This window comes from Thamnophis elegans, chromosome 5 (genome assembly GCF_009769535.1).
Source record: "Thamnophis elegans isolate rThaEle1 chromosome 5, rThaEle1.pri, whole genome shotgun sequence".
Taxonomy (NCBI): Eukaryota; Metazoa; Chordata; class Lepidosauria; order Squamata; family Colubridae; genus Thamnophis; species Thamnophis elegans.
This window is the reverse complement of record NC_045545.1, coordinates 74,387,577-74,403,055: the sequence shown is the minus strand read 5'-3', so window position 1 is coordinate 74,403,055 and position 15,479 is coordinate 74,387,577. Positions and strand designations below refer to the sequence as shown.

At 41.5% G+C, this 15,479-nt stretch overlaps 1 long non-coding RNA gene across 1 annotated transcript; it reads right to left on the bottom strand.

Annotated features, from left to right (window-relative positions):
• Positions 1 to 209: 209 nt before the first annotated feature.
• LOC116509378 lies at positions 210 to 13,082 on the bottom strand. The gene is made up of 3 exons (XR_004255499.1): positions 10,784 to 13,082; positions 6,650 to 6,709; positions 210 to 237 (listed from the first exon to the last, which is right to left on the bottom strand). It is a non-coding gene; the product is annotated as an uncharacterized LOC116509378 (long non-coding RNA).
• Between the last annotated feature and the right edge of the window lie 2,397 nt (positions 13,083 to 15,479).

Sequence of the window (15,479 nt, the reverse complement as noted above, 5' to 3'; positions counted from 1 at the left end):
GATTTTTTTCATGAAAAAAGTGTGCCTTTGCACAAAAAGGTTGAAAAACACTGGGCTAAGTGATGTAATTATAAAGTAAAAGTCTATGGAGGTTCTCCATCATCCAGGTCATGGTTGTCCCAAAGGTGCTTAGTCAGGAGACAACATCACTTTCTTGTTTTTTCTTTGAAGAGGTTTCACTTCTCATCCAAGACGCTTCTTCAGCTCTGACCGGGGATGGTGGGGAATGGAAGGATTCTGCAAGGAATCAAAAAGAAGAAAGTCCTGTTGTCTCCTGAAAAAGCACCTTTGGTGTAATTATAAACTGATTCCCAGCAGCAATGGGATTCACTAATCTTCCCTACCAATTCGCAAATGTGAGCACACGGGCCACATCTGCTCATACGCACCACCTTCTGCGCATGCGCAGTGCTTGCGCATTACATCAGGGCAGGTGGCCGGAGCCTCCTACTGCTGCCACTACTGGTTCGCCTGAACTGGAGAGAACTGGCTGAATGCCACCTCTGATTCCCAGTCTCACTTCACCCCTTTTACTCATTAGATACACTTTGCTGTGCATCTTACTTACAGGTAGTCCTTGACTTACAACAGTTCTTTTAGTGACTGTTCAAAGTTACAACAGCACTGAATAAAGTGACTTATGACCATTTTTCATATTTATGACCTTTGCTTGTCCTGGGGTCATGTGATTATCTTTTGTGACCTTCCGACAAGCAAAGTCAACGGGGAAGCCAGATGCACTTAACAACCCTGTTACTCACTTAACAACTGCAGTGATTCACTTAACAACTGTGGCAAGAAAAGTCATAAAATGGGGCAAAACTCACTTAACAAATGTCCTACTTAACAACAGGAATTTTGGGCTCAATTGGGGTCGTAAGTCGAGGACTATCTGTATTTTATTCCTCGATAGCATTGGGCAATTGTTGTTGAGCTCAGGCTTTCTCGAGCACTTGTTTCAAAGGCAGTGGATTTATTTGGCGGCGGGGTGTGTGTGTGTGTGTTTCTCCAAGGATTTTGTTTCTCCTACCTGCCTTAAACTCTTTAAGCTGAACAATCTTTGTAAACTCCCTGCCTTTTGTAGGATTCAAACCCTTTCTTTCGGCTTGTACTCTTTCTCTCTGCTCCAATCCTACAAGTTTATCTGGTTCAAAAAATCAGGCTGCTGGTGCCAAGTGGAACAGTATAATTGCCCAGCTTGGCATCCATGTGATCCTCAAGAGGAACACTTGCTCCTGGCAGGAGCTCTTTCCCTGAGTCACACAGATAATTCAGCAACAGCCGCTACCGCCGCCGCCACCACTACCAGCAGGCAGAGGGTAAGAAGAGAAGGTCAGGGCAGAGCAGCAGGGAAGAAGAAATTCCTCGGGACAGAGGCGAAGTCACAGGACAGCTGGATAGGAGGGGAAAATATGTGCATGGGCGCAATTGTGCTTGGGGAATAACTCAGGATTAGAAAAACAAAGGGCGCCTCCTGTGATTTATGATTGGGCCCGCCCAAAGGCAGGTTGCCAAGCTCCAGCCTAGGTGCCTGGAAGGATGGCTTTCTTTTAGCAAAGGCAGGATCCCACGTCTCCTGAATGTTTGGAAAATGAAGTCAGCAAGGCAGACTGAATCACGTTGTATGGGCAACCTGTAAGAAAAGGTGAGGCTTTGATTATAGGGTGGAGGCCACTACCGTGACTTTTTGATCCCCTCTGTAGACACCTCTACCCCGTTGCTGCCCCAGGACAATTAGCAGTTCAGAAAGCCTATAATAATGCAGTCAACTGATTGCATTATTCTTTCCAGTAAAAGAACTTCTACTATACGAGCAGTTAAAACGTTTTTTTTTTTTTAAAGAAAACATTGTCCAACAAAAATAAGCAGCACAAAGCATTATTAAAATTTAAGATGAGAAAAGTTCAACGGGTAAAGCATCCATTCACAATTAAAGCATTAAAAGTCTGAAACAATTAAAAAAAGGTGGGAAGACGGAAATGTTTTCATCTTACAATTAAAAGAACCAAAGTAAGGTCCTAGTGAGCCTCTCCAAAGAGGAAAACTGCCCCAAAGGATCTTTCTGTGAAAGCCATATGCCTTGCCTTCTGATTTATTGATTTAATCCATTTATTAGCCACCCCAGTTGCCAAAGCAACTCTCATCAGCATGCATGTTATTAAACCATTACAACTGAAGATAAAACATCACAACAATAATTGGAAATTCAATGCCATATGCTGGAGAGAACAAACACCCCCATGTAACACCCTCCTTAATTGGAATGCCTGAAAAAAAGACAGCTTTTAGAGCTGTCATAACCAGGAGTGGGCTGTTGCGGGATCTGCCCAGTTTGGCCAACCCACAAATCCCATCATTGGCTAGCCCCTACCACCCTGCCCCTACCAGAAGTCTCCACATGGCCCATTTGGGATGCCAGGTAAATACATGGCTCTGGGAGGATGAAAAACAGGCCTCCCAGAAGTTTCAGACCTCGGGAGGGCTTCCAGAGCCCGGGGAGGCCATTTTCACCCTCCCAGAGGCTCGAAGAAAGCCTTCGGAGCCCAGGGAGAGCAAAAACTACCCCCCTGCCGTTGTGCAGGAGGCCAACTAGGCCATGCCCACCATGGCCACACCCACCCAGCAACCAGGCAGAGAACCCATTGCTAAAAATTTTGAAGCCCACCCCTGGTCATAACTATAGAAGTATATACTTCTTCAGATAATCTGGAAGTTTCATAAATTAGTACTAAGCAGGAGCATCTTGGACAGGGTCAAAAAAAAGTCAAAATGGCAGCCAAACTATGCAATTAAAGCTCTGTCTGTTTGTAAATCAACAGATGCCAAAGGGTGTGGCCCGCAGTCACAGCCATAGTCTTTTTTTGAATCACCATCCCCCTCAACAGATATCCCACCCTGGTATTCACATTTAGAATTGGTCTTGAACACTATGTGGCAATCAATAGAGGAAGAAGCACTGGAATAACATGCTTAGAATGGCCAGGCTATCTCTTAAGTGGTCTTAAGAGTCAACAACTTTTTCTTCTTTTTAAAATTTTTATTGAAGATTTTAATTACAACAGTAAAAGCAAATGCAAATTAAACTCAGAGAAAGAAGGGGGAAGGAGAATGAATGAAAAATACAGAGAAAGAAAAAAAAAGCTAAAGAAAAAAAGAAATATATTAACAAGTGACTTCTGATCTCCACCGTAAATATAAACAAACATAGCAGCTCTTCATATTACAATAAAATTTCTTCTCATATCCTATTTTTACCTATGAAAAACCATAAATCGACGATTTTCAAACCTGGTATCCACAAAAAGTCCTTAAAGGGTCACCAGGGCTTTATATAAATATGTGTTACTTTAAGTTTGGTAAAAGAAACTGGCTTTATATTCCTTCCTTTTACTTCTGACAATCTTGATTTTTAATTCATTCAGATATTATCACAGGATTTGATCTCTTTGCAGGTTCCCCCCCCCCATCCTAATTGCTCCTTTGAGCTTTACGAAACTCTTTCGTAAATGCAGTAAAAAAAAAGTCACTGTTTGAGTCATTCTCTTAGTTAATCATTTGTATTTCCACTAAGAGTAACAACTTGATGGCATACAATCATCATCCTTATCAAGTGACCAGGTTCACCTAACAGTCTAGAGAAATTTGACTGTTGGATCAAAGAATATCTCCAGATTACATGCCTGGTTCTTTCCAGACACTGAAAAACTCATATAGAAAAGAAGAGACAACCCTTAACTCATCCTCAACAACTTTAAGAGACATAGAATAGAATAGAATAGAATAGAATAGAATAGAATAGAATAGAATAGAATAGAATAGAATAGAATAGAATAGAATAGAATAGAATAGAATAACAGAGTTGGAAGGGACCTTGGAGGTCTTCTAGCCAAACCCCTGTTTAGGCAGGAAACCCTACACCACTTCAGACAAATGGTTATCTAATCTCTTCTTAAAAACATCCAGTGTTGGAACATTTACAACTTCTGGAGGCAAGTTGTTCTGTTGATTAATTGTTCTGGGGTTCAGCTCCATTCAACTCCAAGGGATTGAAGTACACACATCTTAAAGTTACTGAAGTTGAGAAATACTGACTAAATTAGACAGCTAGATGGACAGACTGCATCAGGACATGCAAGCTATAGGTGTATGCTCTACTGATGCTGCATACTGGCGAAGTGGCAGGTGAAATACAAAACTGCATACCCAGCAATATGGTAGGTATAACACAAAGAACAAGAAGATGCAGATCTACTAAAAATTACCCAAGGGTCCCCAGATCAGGGGTGGATTCCTGCCAGTTCTAACTTCTTCTATAGAAGAAGTTCCACAAATCTACTGTGCTGTTTAGAACCGGTTCCAGCTCCCTCCCCCGCCTGTCCACACCATGCTTGCCCCGCCTGCCGCTCACTGATTGGCTGGCTCAATAATTGCCCCACCCACCTCTAAGAGTCTATCTAAACCTTAAAGTCTTAAAGCTGTCAAGTTTGAACATCCCTGGGGGGTTTTTTCTAAAGGGTTAGGGGTGCAAGGGTCTTGTAACTTGACAGCTTTAAGACTTGCACACTTCAATGCCAGAGTTTCTGAGCCAACATTTTTGTTGCTAAGCAAGAGCGTTGTTAAGTGAGTTTCACCACATTTTACAAGTTGGCCACGCCCATCCAGTCACATGACTGCCAAGCCACTCCCACTCAGTCACACAGCCAGCAAGCCACTCCCACAAAGCAGGCCACACCTATAGAATAGGTTGTAAAAAAATTTGAAACCCACCACAGCCCCAGACTAATATCTGCCTATTACTGAACTGTGATTTTTGCTAGCAGGAAATATACTCTCTGAACAATTTAACCACACCAGCAGTTATTCATTGTGAATCCATAGATTCCTTGCTCTTTAATGAAGACTGTTTTTTTTACAGCCTGGTTTTCACCAATACAGTATAGCTTGACTTGACATCTGAATTGGTAAACTGCATTCATCAGTTTGCTTAAATGCATTACAGTATTTGAAACTAGGATTGGAAGGAGATCATGCATCCATGATTTGAATTTAATCAGAGTTTTCCACTTGTGCTAATTAGGATTAAAATTAAATCAGGCAGCAATGGAAAAAAACAAGAGGTATGAGTAACTCTGACAAACTCTCAGATTTCCAAATCATGTTTTAGAAAATCAAGTGTTTATGTCTGAACCAAAAATAAATATATGCCGCAAGGGAAAAGCAAACTAGTTTCTAACAAGGCAACCACTGTGGCATCTGTAACTGCAAGAATTTTTTTACATCCATCTATTGCATTTGAGTCTTATTCTCCTCATAATAACCCACTGAAGAAATATTCCTGGCTGCTCTTGCTGTGGCTCTTTCCAATGCAACGGATGTTGCAGTGACACAAATGCCAATTACTCTAGAACAGGGGTGTCAAACTCAATTTCATTGAGGGCTATATCAGGGTTGTATTTGACCTCAGAGGGTTGGGGTGGGTGTGGCCAGCTCAACATCACTCGTGTTGTGGGCATCTGTGGTGGCCCGAGCACTCTGCCAGTGAAAATGGAACTTGGGAAGGCCGCACGCAGTCCTCCCAAGCTTAGTTTTCACAGAGGGTTGCAGGAGGCCGTCACAGCCAAAAACAGTAAGTAGATACACCTAAGTCATTGGATGGTCATGCAGTTCTTTAGTGCCTTTCAAACTACAAGTTTCACTTCAGACTTTCAAAATGTAGCTAAATTTCCAAACTCAACCTAGCTACGTCATTAAAGATCCAACCACAGATATGTAACTGCACTGACTGTACTCAACTGAGGAGAATAACAGAATAACAGAGTTGGAAGAGACCTTGCAGGTCTCCTAATCCAACCCCCTGCTCAGGCAGGAAACCCTATGCCATTTCAGACAAGTGTTTGTCCAATCTCTTCTTAAAAACTTCCAGTGTTGGAGCATCCACAATCTCTGGAGATAAGAACCAGCTCTGGAGATAGAAGACCCAGCTCCAGACCCAGCTCTTGAGATAGAAGATCCAATGTGAACCCCCTGCCATTTCCAGCTAGGACTAGAAAATCTTGTGCATGAAACTCAAGAGAGCTTCTGATAGTCAATGCTTACAGTGAGCTTTTGATGGTCCCTGAGTTAAATTCTTGTGTTCCCAAAGTCCTAGTTCCAGTCCCCAGTATCTTCATAATATGGAACTGAATGCCTTTGCCTAACATGTCAGTTTTTGTATAACTTTGCAAGTGTTAAAAATGGTTGCGGATGAAAGGATTAATTCAAAAGCATCATTATAAATGATTGCATTGATCCCTGCCCCACCATTCTCTGTGAGCGCACTAACCCAAAACTGCTAACCAGAGGTAGGCTGCTCCTAGTTCAGCCCAGATCGGGCGAACCGGTACCAGATGTGCTTGGATGTGGCTGAAAACTAGGAGTCACAGGAAGTGATGCTAGCAAACTTTAGCCGTTGTAAAAATTTGCTCATTTGGGCTGGCAATGTGGAAAAATACCAGGATTGTCATTTGGTAACCTTGGAAGAGGGGGTTGAACCATTTGCTCTCTTCAGAAAGCAAAGTAGTGTTTGTTGGCCCTTTTCCTCTCTGTAGCAAGCCAGGAGGTAAACAAACATGTAATTTGTAACAGTCTGCCTGGAAACCATTCTTTTTACCTTGGGATGGGTCATATTTCAGAGCTTTTTCCTATTTCACTTTTCACTCCAGGAGCACAGCTGAAAAAGAAGAAAGGCAGAGATTTCTAAGGAGAAAAAGTGAGTTGATCAGAGGAACTTTTAGGGCAGATTAGATTTCAGCTGGTTCTTCATATAGCAAGAGGCCCTCAGCAAACTACTGCAAGAAGCCAGAAACCTCTTGTGTTAGGGTTCCAAGTAACACCCCCAACAAGGCTTGAGGTTCCTCAAAGTTCCATTTTATTAGAGATGTCATATTGACACATCTGGGGAAAACCCGAATCTGAAAGTTTCCAGGTTTTTCTCACCCAAAAGAAAGTCCAAGCATCTACCCAGCACCCGCATGTCCATCTCATGGTCCAATCAGGCACCATCCCAACTGGAGATGCCTCCCAGTCACACCACTCCAGGTACAGGGCAAGACATCCTTGACTTTCTGAGAAAGGAATATTATTTTGACTATATTTATCCTACTCCATATAATCCCCCTCCTAATTTCCCCCAGCATTAAATGTGGCAGGTCTGAAGGCCCAGTTCAAAAGACGACTTCCAGACCTGACATCTTGTGGGATACAGGTTTTATAGAAGCAGTGAAACTGAAATGTGTGGGATATTGCCAGCTGAATGTTTTATATTTACTTTTTGACATATATTTATACTAGAACTAATAGACCACTTTTTAAAAATTGATCCTTACAGGACAATTCTTTCATAGTGGCCTTCTAAGGTTAACAGGTGATTATTTTGGCCAACGATGAAGAAAAAGCAAAACAAAAATTATGATCTACCGGTACTTCTTCACTCAATTGGGAGCTAAATGCTTAACCTGATTTCTGAATTAATCCATTTTCTATGTTTTTGTAATACACTGAACCATAAACAGCTAAGTGGGCTGGTTTACCCAAAATATCAAGCTATACATACCCAAAATGAATAAAATTAAGTTTAGTAGAAAATTTGCAAGCAACCACTGGTTCTTTAAGTCACCTTTGTGGGCTGCTTGTAATATATGAATCAGTCACTGAAGATAGCATATATACGTGGATATCATGAATTAAATTTGGGCAGTACAGTTCACAGAAAGGAAAAAATTAAATAGACGTATATCTTATTCTTTCTTTCTCTCACTTGATTTGAAAGCAATTCAGGCTTCATATCTGAAACTGAATATGCCCTGAAAGTGTCCTTCAAGTGCCCTAAAATATGCCCTTCATATCTGAAAGTGTCATGCTCTTTTATACAGCATTCAATGCATCAACAGTTCGATCAGGAGTCTAGACTGGTCAAGTGTATGAATCAGCTATTGATATGACTGTAAAAACGTTTTATACAATTTTAGTCTATGTTAAATGAGTCACAAGAAGTAATGGTTCAACTTTCTGTTGTTCTTCTTAGATATTATTGACAATTGTATTCCCCTTGTGGCCCTACATTTATGGACCCCAATTATAGACGAAGGATAACTCAATGTAATGAATAAAAGTACCAATATCTTAATACTGCAGTCGACAAATGATAAGAAGAAAACTATCATGTTCTGAGGCAAAGTTTCAACTTCTAGCATCATCTTTGCTTTGTTCGCAAACCAAGGTAACACCAGACACCAAGTTGCAAGTGAACCATTTATTAACAAGCTGACATAGACTACGACAGACAAACAAGAGAGGCCGTCTGACGGCTATTTGTAAGACCACTATCGGGCGGCCAGCCAATCCGCGGCTATGTTTAGCGCGCCTGTCCCGGTGCGCTGGAACCAATCAGCGAAACTCGGCTCAGCCCAGGTCGGAAGTCTGAGGACTTAACAATCTTCATTTCCAAGAATGCTTTCAGGCCTCCCAGTAATATTCATAGAAAATAAGTGTGGTGGTGGTGGTGGGAGGAGGAGGAGGAGGAGGAGGAGGAGGAAGAGGAGGAGGAGGAAGAGGAAGAAGAGGAGGAGGAGGAAGCAAAGAAGGAGTAATGGGGAAAATTAGAGGCAGTTTGTCTTAGTGCTTCATAAACTCCACCAAGGTCAACATACAGTATATACCTCTTTTTAGGCAGCTTTTCCTGCGAGCCAAGGTGGCGCAGTGGTTAAATGCAGCACTGCAGGCTGACTGCTAGATCAGCAGTTCAGCGGTTCAAGTCTCACCGGCTCAGGGTTGACTCAGCCTTCCATCCTTCCGAGGTGGGTAAAATGAGGACCCGGATTGTTGTTGGGGGCAATATGCTGACTCTGTAAACCGCTTAGAGAGGGCTGAAAGCCCTATGAAGCGGTATATAAGTCTACTGTTATTATTATATTATATTATTATATTATTATTTTCCTGAAAGTAAAACAAGAAATGTCTTGCCTGTTACTCTGGTATAGGTAGTTGTAGCAGGAATGCTGGAATTGCTCATGTATATTTCCCTCTTTCTTGTCATTCAAAGTCAATATTCCCGCCAGTTTCAAAGTTCCCGCCAGTTTCAATATTCCCGCCAGTTTCAAAGTTTTCCAGGACTTACTGCAAGTCCATCCTGCCATTTTCAATTCATTTCCTTTTACTTTTTATTGTGCAAACCCTCCCTTCTTAATCTATAGCAGGATGGTTAGAAGTGATACTGGGGATCTTTGATGTGGTTCTTGCAAGGATGGGCCATACTCCCCACCAAGAACCCTGCCCCCCCCCCGATTATTGCTAAAAGATAGTTGTAAATTTAAAGAATGATTACAATATTTATTGATTTGGTTGGTTTTTACAATATTATCTGACATCCAGAGCTGGATGGTACAAGGTACAACAAATCCTCCCAAAATGCAAATGAAATCTAAACCATTAAAATAATACCCCAGGCAAATTATGTATTGCTATTACAGTGGGCAAACCAACATTTCTCAACCACTTTTGTGAGTTTTGGGCTGGATGTGGCAGCTGAAACTACAAAATCTATGCAGAGACCCTGAAATGGTTTTTGGAGTTCTTTTACCCTGAAAAGTGCCAGAATTGTACTACTGGAACAAGGGTAGGGAAACTGTAGGAGGCCTGCAGGCTGGAGGCTTTGGATGTGTCAAAGCACTAATCCACATTACAAGGATGCTTTTGTGTCCTTGGGCATTCTTTAAAAAAAATGGACACACTGACATTCCAATATCTCCTTTTGAAATGTACCATCTGCCCAGAAAAAAAAGTAAAAGTAAAATTAGGGTGGACCACTTTGCCATAGGAAACTTTGAGGCTAGAATTGATGGCAAGGAAGAACTTCAGCCATCTAACCTTTTGCTGTCTGACAAATGCTATTTGGCTGGCCCCTCTTGTCATCCCACACTGCGCTACAAATTCCAAAAGTGTGCAGCAAATCAAAAAGGCCTGTGCAACTCCAATGCAAGGAATGTTTACATTTTTAAAAAGGAAATTCTCTTCTCTTTTTGTAAAATGTCTGAGGGAGCCATAAATTAAAAAAAAATCCAACTTTTTATGTTGAAGGGTTAATTTGTGCTAATTGTTCCCCACTTTAGAATTGGCTGTTCTCCGATGTCTTGAATTACTATGAGTGTCTCCTCGTAGTGTACACCACACCTCCAGGGAAGATTCCATATTCCTACACATAGGAAGCAGCCTGTGTTGGCAAAAGGAGAATGTGCAGCAGGGGTAGCATGAAAAGAATGTGGTTAAGGCAGCAGCATATAATTTTTCATGACTGAATTCCTAGAAAACTAAATTGAAGAAAAACATGTCCCCCCCAAAAATGACAGTTTGGAGATTTGTGGTCATATGGACGGATGTTAACTTATTTAGTCCAATATGTTCATTTCCATAAACAGTGTTTCAAGTGGGTGTTAAACTATGCAAAACATCTTGCTGTTTTGTAGATCTTCAGCATTTTTAATATACACAAATCTCAAATACTCAGAAAAGATTTTGGCTGGTTCTTTGAAGGATTTGTGCATTTGGGATAACTGCATGACATTAAAAGAAATAATACAAACTACAAATCATTATTACCACAACCTAGTAAGTTAGTAAATTCTCCACATTACAGGGGGCCTACAGGGGGAGAATAAAGAGAAGCAGAGAGACAGCAATTAGCTTTATTAAAGCTATCAAGTGACATTTTACATTTTAATTCAACTGAGATGTGATCTGAAGTACATACTTTTTTGCCTTATGCATGTTTGCTTCTTTATCCAGAACTAATCCCATTCCAGAGACAAGTCCCTTTATTCCCCTTAATCTTGTTATGCTTGCTGCAACAGGAGTTGGAAGGAAGGAAAAGTAGCAGCAACAGAATAAGTAAAATGGGGCAATGACCAGGCCAGGCCAAGCAGGAGAAATGCATTAGAAGTAAAAACAAACAACCAGAATGTAAACATTGAATGAAAATTAGGAAAGCCGTGGTATGAAGCAACTGAAAGGGGGAGAAAGAGTAAATGAAGTAGAAGGCAGAGCAAAAATAAAAAGGAATATATGTTTTTCTAACCCCCTTCTGTCATCCTAGCATAGCTGAAACCTGTGAGCCTATAGATATTTGCAAAACTACAACTCCCATCAACATTTGTAATTTATTATATTGTTTAGGACTCCCTGGGATTGTAGTTCTGTGCTATTTGAAAGCCATTCCTGCAGTACCATTTCTATCCCCTGTGATGGTGGTAAGCAATTTAATTTTTAGCTTTCCTGGTAATCCCATGGCTTCTTTCCCTTTCAGCCATCCTCACCAGTATCTATATTCCACTCACTCATAAACCAGGCTCTCTTATTTCCGCTGCTCTGCCCCATAGCCTCAGATTTTCTTTTCTAGTCTTAGCCCCATCATGGCTGCATTTGTAGCGACTCAAGCTGATTTTTTCCCTCCACCTTCAGATTCCTTAGATTTGCAGTTTCTTGTTTTCTCCCTCCCTCCCTCTCTCCTTGTCTTATCAGTCCAGACACCTGTCACTGCTGGAGCCTGTCCAGTAAGGAAGGAAGGATTATTAGCAGAGAAGCAAAGAATAAAACAAAGAGCACATATTGGAACAGTTTATACCAATTGCTGAAACAAGCTGGGAAAGGAGGGACTGGATTATTGGGACATCAAGATGCCTGCAAGCTTGTTGGAGAGCCACAGTCAGACTGTGGAGGCTGAGACTTGAGTCCAACTGTCAAATAAGTTTATTGGCTTGTCATTCATGTCTACCAAACTCATAGGAGGTTCCCAAAGAATGTATCGGAGAATAGAAGCTCTATGCAGAAAAACTAATATATCCATACATTAATTGGTATTTAAATTATTGTTATCAGTATGATGTTCTCATTCCTCATTTGGCTTTTCCTTGATGTGTAAAGGCGATTGCTCTTAGAAACATACAACATAACCAAAACAAATCAAAATTCTTATCCTGCACAACTGCTATGATACAACAACACAAATCAAAAAATGCTGCTACCTGGTCACAGCACTGTTTCCCTGATTCTTGGGATCAACATTTCTGGATTAAATTATGCTGACCTTTGATTTAGGATAGTGGCCAGAAATAATATAATGAAGGGATGGCATCTTCAAGTGTCCGGCATTGTGTTCTGCTCTGAAAAGAATTTCACTCTGGGTTTTCTTCCCACCAGAGTTGCTCTGTGCTGCTTCAAGTGCTAAGAAATTAAAACCTACTAAGCTACAGCAATGTAATATCTCATGATTAGACTGTAGAGATAAACAACAGGGAAGCAGATTTCCATGAAGTTTGCATGGTGGAAAGAGGTGGGAAAGGAATGAGGTAATTGTTCCCTGCCCCACCTCTGGAGGTAGGCCTGTCCAAAGTATACCTCAATATTCAGTTATTCGTACCGTTCTTCCAGAGCAGTAAACAAAATAATCAGTTAAACTATAATCTGTGTTATTTCCAAGGCCAAAAAGCAATGTGGGAAAAACAATGACATTGTACAAAGATACAGTGTGAAGAAAACATATGCCTCTGCATGTGCTACCTCTGGGGAAGATTCAGACTAACCTTCTGTGTTCTCCCCATCCAAGTTCCTGCAAAATGTTAAGTATTTTCTATGCCGTTTTCTTAATTTTATACAGTTTGGGAAACCACCAACAGAGATGGAAAGTTTTGATTGTGGTAGGACAATAGAAGCTGTTATCTCCTCAGCTCACCCAAAAGGCCCTCAAGTGCAGTTTAAAATATCCCTGGCTTTCTTTACAAAGAAACATTCTCAGTCTTCCCTAGCAGTGGTGGGTTGCCAATTTTCTTACTACCGGTTCGGGCACGGTCCTGCACAGAAGCGTCTGGGTGGATGGCTGGGCGGAACCTCCCGCCATCACTACTACCAGTTCACCCGATCCGGGCCGAACTGGCAGCAACCCACCTCTGTTCCCTAGTCTGGGGAGAATGTGGAACAATTTATTTGGCTTTGAACAGGAACCCTCTTTAGGTAACACTGAACCAGTGGTGGGTTTCAAAATATTTTGGAACCTCTTCTGTAGGTGTGGCCTGCTTTCCGGGTCCACTGGTGGAAACTCTTCTAACCGGTTTGGTAGATTTGACAAACCGGTTCTACTGAATAGGTGCGAACTGGTAGGAACCCACCTCTGCACTGAACCCCCAAAGAAGGCCATGGCTTTCCAGAAGGCACAAACCAGAATATCTGCCATGTACAAGGGTTTCTTTGTAAAGTTTCATCTTCTTCTAAAAGTGGTCATTAAAAATATAGTGTGCTGGCCTTGTTCAATTGTTTGTGGCAAGTGTGCATATTAGTAAGAGGTAAAAGTTTCCAGTTCCAGTTGTGTCCAATTCAAGGAAGCAATGTTCACCTGTTTCTTAGCCAAGGGAGCCACCGTAGTCTGAAGACATTTCTGTGGTCATGTGGCCAGCATGACTATATCCTGAGGTGCATAGAATGCTGTTACTTTCCCTCTGAGGTGGTACCTATTTATGTATTTGCATTCACGTGCTTTCAAATGGCTAAGTGGGCACGAGCTGGGACAAGTAAAGGGAAGTCACCCCATCACATGGAGCTTGAATCTTGAACCTGGACTCTCAGCTTTCCAGCTGACAAGCTCAGCATCTTTAACAGAGAAAGCATCAAATGTATATTTTTGCACTTTTACTTAATTTTCTTTGAGGGGAACACCATTTTGCTTTTCATGGACTGCTTCAAGATGCTCATCACATTATAACACTGCCATTATCTGGGAAAATGGACTTGGTTGCCAGATTTTCCCTCCCATCTCATTTCAGTGCCTCCTAGCTCAACAAGTCCCAGCATGAAAAAGGCCACAGGGTGAAGTTAGAGTGCTCTGATGCACTCTAATATATTAATATAATTTATGCATGTATGCTTTTTTCAGACTCAAAGACTGGATGATTGCATGTTCACGCAGCTGTCATCCATCACAGCCCTCACCCTCAATTTGAAATAGAACTCAGCTGTTGTAATTTGCTATGCAAACTGTGGTTTAATGCCCTGCTATCTCTCTCTGTGAAAAACAGGCTTGCAACCAAGAGTCGAGAGCTAGCTTGGTGAAGTGAATAAAGACATCAGGCTAGAAAAAGGAAACTTTGAGTTCTAGTCCTGCTTTAGGCACAAAGCCTGATTGAATTTGGGCCAGTTACTTTCTTCTCCTAAGAAAGGAGTCAATGGCAAACCACTTCCAAAATCTTGCCAAGAAAACTGCAGGGACTTGTCCAGAAAGTTTCCAGGAGCCAAAGGCAACAAAACAAAATGAATCAAAAATATCCAAGATATATTAGGATTTTTGCTACAGCAATTCCTTAGGCTACCTGCAGGTATGACACCAAGGCTATAGCTATCCTATTATTTGTCCCCAACTTTTATTTTACCTCTTTGCAGATGTGTGGAACAGCAAAATGTTATGGGGGAGGGGGTCATTTTACCCAAGAGGGAATCAGTAATGGGTAACATTCAGCAGCATCAAGATCAGAGGTGGTATTTAGCCGGTTTGGACCAGTTCACCCAAACTAGTAGTGGAAATCATGGGTGCCCGCCCCACCCAACCATCGTGGCTCTATGCTGTCCTATTTAGGCACCTTTTCAAGCCAAAGTGCATGCACAGAAGGCCGTGTGCATGCATGGACGGGGCACGTGCGAGCAAAGCGCTCATATTTGCAAACCGGTAGGGAAAGTAAGTGAATATTACTCCTGATCAAGACCCTACAAAGTTACATCAATGATATATACTACATACATGCTTCAACTTCAGATGCTCTTTGTTCCTACAACTCATCACCAAGCCATGTTAAAAGTAATCTTTTAATCACCTTGATTGCAACTGTAAAAGTGCTCCATTATTTTCAAATTAAAGGTCCATGTGAATTTACTGAATTTAAGGCAACACTCTTGGGTTTCAGATTAAGTCTTTTTCTACTCCTTAATGAAAAATTACAGCATGGGTTTCACCATTAAGCTGCATTCTGTGCCATTTATGACACATTATGATCTGAACACAGTAGTTGGGTTCAGAGTTTGCTTTCAATCATGGTTTGTTCAACAAACCATAATACGTTGGCTTACAAATAACACTACGTTATAAATAAAATAGTTTCCTATGACGCAGCCAGGTGTGGGATTCTACCAATTCGGACCAGTTTGGGCAAACCAGTAGCTCCAACTATAAGCTGGGAGTGAACCAGTTAGCTTTGACGATCAGTGGGCCCACCCCCTGCCCTTTAGTGACCTATAATGTCTCAGCTGATTTGTGCACCAGAATGGACTGCCATGCCTCAGCTGTGCTACTCCCCAGAAGGTTTCTTAAAACTTTGCATGCACGCACAGCGAAGTTAACAACTGAACCAGTTGTTAAATGAGCAAGATTCCACCACTGGATGTAGCTTTAAGCCTGTTATCTAAAAGTC